We start from the raw sequence: 8,031 nt of genomic DNA on the forward strand, positions 1-8,031 counted from the left end.
GGGGGTGGGATCCCCAGGTCAACACACACCCCTACCCCTTACCCCTGGGGCACATTTGTGACAGGACCATGGCAGACTGGGGGGGGAGGGTGGACTTGAGGAGGAGACAGGAAAGGGGAGGCAGGAGGTGCAGGTCCGTTTCAGTGGTTGGTTGGCCAGAGTGTTTCCAGGCTGTGGGCCCTCAGAGCCACCACTCACATGTACTAATCGGAGAAGCTCTCAGTGGAGGCCCCGGGTGCACATGGGCCCAGAGTCCTAGGACCAGGGCCTAGCGACCAGTTCAGGGCCACAAGCCTGCCAGGGGCACGCCATCTCCTCTGGGCGACTGTGAGAGGTGCAGCTGGTCGGATTTGAAAGTGCCATATTTGAAATGCAATGCTGCTGGGAGGGGGCGGGGCATCTGCGAACACATGGCAGGGCTGCTTGTGACCTCTACTCCTCTTCTTCAGCCAGCAACACCCCCACTTCAGCCGTTCCTGTGCCCCCCTTGTGGGGACCTCAGTCTCAGGGCTGCCATGGGCACCTTGCCTCCACGTGGCTGCCCGTGGCGATGTGCCTGCTGTGCCAGCTCCACGTGCTCTGTGCTCCCCACCAGAACCTGCACTATGATCAGCGAGGCCGCCAGCTGATGAAGCCACTTGCCCTTATGTGTACTCGCTCTTCTCTCTGCTCTCTATCTGCCCCCACTCCTCTCCTGGGCTGTGTTGCACCCGCCGGGCATACCCACCTCCTCGCCCTCTCCTGAGTCGTGCCCCTGGCCACTGCTGCCATGGGAGTGTGCCTTGGGCCCAGCTCCCTCCTCCTCTTGCCCCCCTCCCCCTCTTCGCTTCGGTCCTGGCCCCCACCCCTTGCTGCAAGCCAAGCCCTGACTGGGACCAAAGGCTTCCAGGCCATGGAAATTGTAGCCTCACCTCTGCTCATCACTCCTTCCCAACCCCAGTACCTGCCTGGGGTATCAAATCTCCCCTCAGCCCCATCGCTGGAGGAGACTCTCCTCCATGCTCCTCCAATCCACACACCAAGAAGGTGTAAGGTGACCCTTGTGTGTATGTTTGTTTGTGTATGTTTGTTTGTGTCTGTTTGTGTGTGTGTGATTGTTGGGGATAACTACCTCTCAAGGACTCAGAATATAGTACCTTTTGAGATGAGTCAGCACACAGCACACTTCAAGAAACAGCACAAAGAACCCTGTGTAAAGGATTCAGCACACAGCTCCCTTTGAAGGACTCAGCATATAGTACCATGTGGAGAGTACACAGCACACAGCATCCTTTGAAGGAGGTAGTCCATAGCCCACAATGTAATGGACTAAGTGCATGGCATGCTTTGAAAAACTCAATGCGTACCATTCTTTCCCAGGGACTCAGTACACAGCACCCTGTGTTAAGACCACACACAGCCCCTTTTGAAGGCCTGAGTACGTAGCACACTGTGTAAAATAGTGTACAGTACCCTTTGAAAAACTCAGCACATAGCAAAATTTTGATGGGCTCAGCACATACTGCCCTGTGGAAATACTCAGCACATACCACATTGTCAAAGGACTCGGCGCATAGCACTTGAAAATTTCACCTTATCCATCTCTTCTCAAGGGCTCAGCACATAGAAGTATACCCTTTGAGATGAATTAGCACACTGTACCTTTTGAAGGACTCAGTATACAGTAGCTGTGTAATGGACACTGCCCACAGCACCCTTTGGAAAAACAAGCAGGGCCCACTCTTCTCAGGGATTCAGCACATAAGGCCCTTTGGGATGACTCAACAAACAGGACTTTTTGAGGACTCAGCACAAAACCCCCATGTTGGAAGGACCCATCAAACAGGACCCTGTGAAGGACTCAGCACATAGCTGTATGTCACAAGTTCAGCTTTCATTAGAATTAGGATGCTTTCTTCAGTATCACCACTCTTCAGAAATACTTCACAAATCCTACTAGTTCATATTTAGCTAAACTGCAGGAGGATCAGCTGAGGGTCTTGAATTCAAAGCTTGAGGGCCCTGTCCCTGAGCTCTTTGGTTCAATGCGAGAACTCTAGCACTTGGAGGCACAGCTTCAATTTTTTATTTTTGGTTTATTCTTTGACAGGCCTTACGGTGATCAGGAAGGCCAACTTGGGGTATCCATGGGCAAAGGCTCTTAGCTCGGCCTGGAGCTGACCTCTACCTTCCTTGTGCCTCTGGGAGCCTCTTGCCCTAGGGTGGAACAGACCTGCTCTGGCATCAGCACTCAGGGTGGGCAAAAGTCAGCTTGGCCTTGCTCACTTCCCCCAATTGAACTCTAGAGGACGATGACACGAGGCTGCATGTCCCATGTCTAGCCTTGAGGAGGCAGTAGTCACCTAACATAGGGATTGTACCTGTGAGTTATGTTTACTCTTACTGCCCTGGGGCCCTGTCATGCTTTGAAGCCAACCTGGACAGGAAAGTCCTTGAGACTCTTACATAAAATTAACCATCAAAAAGCAAGTGGGGCTGTGGCTCAAGTGGCAGAGCACTAGGCTTGAGCAAGAAAACTCAGGGATAGAGCATAGGCCCTGAGTTCACACACACACACACACACACACACACACACACACACACACACACACACACACACCACATACATGCAAAATCAGAGATTTCTATATTGCAATCTTTAGGTATTCTCCATGTTTTCCCCACTAAGCCTCAAGGCTGTTGGCCTAGGTATTTGATGCATACAAAACCCTCTGGCACCTTTAATTTTGGGGAACAATATGGTTAGAAGGTCACCCTTCTCCCATCCCAGCTCCTTGATTGGGTTGTGGTCTATCCAGGCCCTTTGGGGCTCCTTATACAGACTCGCCAAGATGCCTTCAAAAGCCATCACATGCTGGGCACAGGTTGCTCATACCTGTCATCCTAGATATTCAGGAAGATGAGATCTGGAGGATTATGGTGCCAAGCCAGCCTGGGTAGGAAAGTGTGTGAGACTCTTATCCTCGATGAATTATCAGAAAACAAGAAGTGTCCCTGTTGCTCAAGTGGTAGAGTCCCAGTCTTGAGAAAAAGAGCTCAGGGACAGTGCTCACAGCCAATAATACCAAGGAGAGGCATTGCATGTTGGTTTTGAGATTGGTATGGGTCAAATATAATTGGAATTTTCAAGTGCTCCAAGACAAAGCAGTACCTCCTTTAGTCCTGTGTTCTTCCATATTATCTCACACTCTGGACTTGGCCATGCTTTGGTTAGTATGGCTCTGGCTTGACAGGAGGGCTCCAAGGAGGAAGATCTCAGAGCAATCACCCCCACCACATACTTCTGCCCTGCTCATTCTGTTGCTTCTGCTCTTTGCTAGAGACCATCTTACTGGAATCCATACATGAGGTCATTGCCACCAACATTGTAGTGAGTGGTGGGTCTGGCCTAACTCGGGGCAGTCAGAGATGGAAGTTGGTCTGGGACTAGGAGCTTCTACCCTGTGTGTGGGCTGGGGCCAGAGTGACATTTATTTCATGCTGAGTATTGAAGAGGTGAGGAGACAGTGTAGAATCCACATTGAGTCAGCTAAGTTTGGAATCTAGAGGACCACTTGTGTGAGGTAGGCTGTGGAGTCAGGGGGCCACTGTTCTTGGTACTCCTCTCTCAAGACTCCCCCCTCCCTTTTTCATCCCTCAATGTTAGAAGAGAAACTTCAACTAAGTGGGTCCAAGAAGGGGCAGGGGAGTATTTCTGTGTGAAGCAGACTTGTGCTTCATATTCATCCTAGCCCCTACTTCCTATTTAACTGAGGAATGGCCATATGGGTTTAGCCGGGGGGGGGGGGGGAATAATCCTAGGTGAGAATGTGGCTCAGTGGTAGAGTGGTTGCCTAGCATGCCTGACACCAGGGGTTTCATTCCACACAGAAAAAGCTGGAAGGAGATGTGGGGCTCAACTGGTAGAGCACCAGCCTTGATCAAAAAGATCTCAGGGACAGTGGCCAGGCCCTGAACTCAAACGCCAGGACTGGAAGAACAAATCTTTGTTGGAGACTTTTCTTCCCTTTGAAAACAATTTATTCTTTGTGATAAGTATAACATGGTTCTCTTCCCTGGCCACCAATGGGCCATTAGATGTCCCTTGAATTTGGGCCACTTCCCGGCAGCCTCTGCCCTACCTGACCCACAGTTTACCCCCATCTTGTGGCAGATGGAGACCTGAGAGGCCACCTGCCACCTACTTCTGGTGGCTGCCGAGGCTTTTGAGCGTCAGTATGTCACATAGAGTGTTATCATCCACATCAGTCTACAGAAGAAAGGGAGGGAGTGCTCCTTGCCTGAGCCCTCAAGCTATCAGTGGCTCTGGATGTGGGGCATTTGCTGCAGGATGTGCTTCATGAGGGATTCATCTACGGGGTTGGAACTCCAACTCTGGCAGTTTCCAAGCTGTCTTGAACTTGCAATTCTTCAAACCTTTCAGCTCCTCCCTCATTTCGCCCACCCCAGAGCCTGAAGCGTCTGAAGCAGTGTGGGGGGGAGAGGCTCAGCCTGTGTTGGCATCTGGAGGCTGCTGTCCACGCCTTCCCATGCGAGGACCCACAGCAGCTCCTGCAGCCCTCTCTTCTTCTCCATCTTCTCCTGGTAGAGCCAGCACACATGCTCAGCATTCTCCTGACACTGCTTATCCAGGACAGACATCTGCTCTTTACATGCCATGAGGGACTCCTCCGTGGTGCGGATGTGTGCCAACAGCTGGCTACATTGATGGTGGAGCTCATCCACTGGACTCTGGAAATCCACCTCATCAGATAGGTCGTGGATGAAGCAGATTTTCTTCTCAGATGCCCACGTGTCCCACTTGTCATCCCCACGCCAGCTGTGGTGGCGGCTCAAAGTGCAGGGGCCATGTGGCTCTGGCTCTGTCTGGCACTGCGCTGCAGGTAGGCCGGACACCTGCAGCAGGGCCGCTGCTCCTGCAGCAGGAGTTTTCCCCTGTGGATCTCAGCCTCTGAGAGGGCTCTCAGATCCACGTCCCTCTAGGTCTGGGGCATGTCTCCATCCTCTGGGGTGGTCATGGCGGGGGAAGTAACCTCCTCTCCTTTTCTTCCCCAGGGCTCACACTTTCCACTTCCCCAGGGAAAGCCAGGAAGCTCAGCTGGGCCTGCAGGCGCTCCTCCTATGGTCTGGTCACTTCCCGGCACTTGAGAGTGTCCTGCCACTTTGGGGGCACCACCTGGTCCCCCCAGGTGTTCGGGCCCTGCACTTGCTTCAGCAGCTCCAGCAGCTGGGTCTGCCTCTGCAGGTGTTGCTGCAGGGCCTCTTTCTCACAGTTCAGCTGCTCATTAGAGGCAATGTGCTGCTCACAGGTGGCTCTGAGCACCTGCAGCTGGGCCAGGGACTGCTCTTGCTGGTCCTATAGCTCCCATGATGCTTGGCTCTCTCTCTCTCTCTCTCTCTCTCTCTCTCTCTCTCTCTCTCTCTCTCTCTGCCATCTCTTTCCATTCCTCTATCTTCTCCTCTGAGTGGTCTAGGTGTTCCCGCAGTTCTTTCTTCACTTGTTGCTATGAGTCCAGGATGCTGGTAAGCTCCTCCTTCTCACCGCTCCCCCTGCGGTGAGTGTCCCACAGCAGGCAGCTCTTCCTCTGGCTATGGATCACACAAACACACATGTACCTTGTGGGGTCTAGGGTATCTCTTGTAGATCCTTGGCCTTATCCTCCAGTCTGCAGTTGCTCCTGCTGCTCTGTGTTCTGGAGACAGAGCTTCTGGTTTTCCTGGACCTGGTTGTGAAGTTGTTACTCCAGGTTTTTCAACTCCATCTGTGTGCAGTAGGCCTAGGCCTGTAACTGCAGCTGCACCTGAGATGGTCCTGCGGGGGGGCCATGGCTCTGTCAGCTTCTTTCTTAGTTACCCCAGCTCATATTCCAGCACCTGCCTCGCCCTTTTCTCCTTCTCCTCTGTCAGTTGGTTCACCTGCTCGGGCAGCCACTGAGTCTCCTCTTTCCATGCGGACCTCTCAATGCTCAGGTCCTCTGTGAACGTGTCTCTCACCAGACTTGCTGAGGTCCCCATCCAGCTCAGGTTGTCCAGTAGTCTCTTCAGTAACTCATGCCCCGCCAGCCCTAGTTGGAACTTGCAGATTCTGTTCTTCGGTGGTGTTCTGTGTCCAGAGCACTTACAGCTTCTGAAACTCTGTGTTCACTTGCTGCAGGTCATCGAAGCTTCTGGTCTTTTTCTCAAGCTGAAAGGTCACACCATTCAGCCGTTCAGAGAACATTTCAGTCTCCTTCTATGCAGCAGTGACTGCAGAAGCCACCATATCCAGCTCTGCCACACACCGCTCTGTGGCCTGCAGGTGGCTGGTAAGAGCTTCGTGCTCCATTTATCTGTCATTGGCCACCTGCTTCACTTGGGCCGGTGCAGATTTTAAATCTCTTTCTGCTGAAACCAACCTCTCTATGGGTGACTTGTGGATCTCTAGCTCTGTTTGTGGTGCTTCATGCAACTGGCCTATCTTCTCACTCTCTTTCTCTGGTCGATCCTGCAGGTCTGTATTCTCCTGCTTCAGTGGTGGAACTTTGGCACTGAGTGCCTTGTTACTTCTTTTGCTGCAGTCCAGTGGGCACCACGTGTCACTAGCACCTCTGCAGATCCTTGATGGTATCAGGACCCTTGACACTCTGGCTCCTGGTGGCTGTGACTGTGTGCAAAGGCAGGGAAGGCCCATGGTCTGCATCACCTTTGGCTAGTGTTGAATCACTCTCCCCAGTGGTGTTTGTCTTGGGGATCCCTCCCTTTTTTGTGTTCTTTGTTTTCGTGAATGTTGCAGGTCTGATGGGAGGATACTTTTGCTGGTGTTCTGGAAGTAGTTTCTTGCCTGTAGCTCTTTCACGGAGTCCTGTTGTTTCAGACATTAAGGCGCTGGGATGGCAAAGATGGGCTGGCCATTTCCCAGGCTCTGGGAAATACTCTATTCTCTCGCTATCTGACTAGGACATCAATTTTCCACTCTACTCCAATGTCGCCTCATGTCTCATGCTCATCACTCAGCCACCTCTTCCTTCCTCAACTGCTGGTGGTAGTGTCAACCACCAAAGGGAATACTGGTGCTGGGCATCATGGAATGTGGGTGTGGCCACCATTCTTGTATCCCATTGTTCTGAAAGAAACATTAAAGAATGGGGGTGTGGCCGGAATCCTGTGATGTAAGCAGCATGGATGGAGTCAAATGACAGCGGCTACCCCAGCCTCTTTCCCAGGGAACATTGTCCAATCCAGCTGGGGACAAGAGGGTGACATGCTTTAGCTGGATAGCTGCACATATTGTTGTGTATGTCTGTTTGTTGCCAAGGTTTGTTGCCAAACCTTGAACTCAGGATCTGGGCACAGTCCATGAGCTGCTTTTGCTTAAGGCTAGCCATCTACCACTGTAGCAATATGGCTCTACTTCTGGCTTTGTTGGAACTGAAGGTGGACAGGAGTCTCAAGGACTTTCCTGCCTAGGGTGACTTTGACTATGATCCTCCTATCACAGCCTTATAAGTATCAAGGAGGACTGCTGAGAGCCACTGGTGACTGCCTAATCACTGGTCTTGTTGATGTTCATGGACAGACCGGTGAGTTCCCTGTCCTCAGGTTTAAGTGGTAGGAGCTGGAGCCTATAGTTCGAATCCTGGTCCTGACATCTCCAAATGGCAAAAGATCCTAAGAAACTCATTCCTATCCATATGAATACCAGTGGAATGTGATGTATGTCATGATTGAATGGGCCGTTCTTGAATGATCCTAGGATAAAATTATACACAATTATATTATAGGACACTGATCAATTTTAATTAATACTTCATGAATCATTTAAACAATCACATTCATTAAATTGAGGCATAATGAAATACCTAAGAATTGGGCATCACATAGTATAGAGATGCCATTTTTCTGCCAGGAAGTTCTTTAGTTAATTGGTATATACAATTTTTTGAATGTAGTTTGGTATATGAATCTAGGATATAGTATAACTGAACTGAAAATCAATTATTCAAACAGTTTCTTTTTTATCAGAAATGCTTATATCCAAATGTAGAGGGTAAT

Source organism: Dipodomys spectabilis, unplaced genomic scaffold (genome assembly GCF_019054845.1).
Source record: "Dipodomys spectabilis isolate Male_0828 unplaced genomic scaffold, ASM1905484v1 ptg000418l, whole genome shotgun sequence".
In the NCBI taxonomy this organism is placed as follows: Eukaryota; Metazoa; Chordata; class Mammalia; order Rodentia; family Heteromyidae; genus Dipodomys; species Dipodomys spectabilis.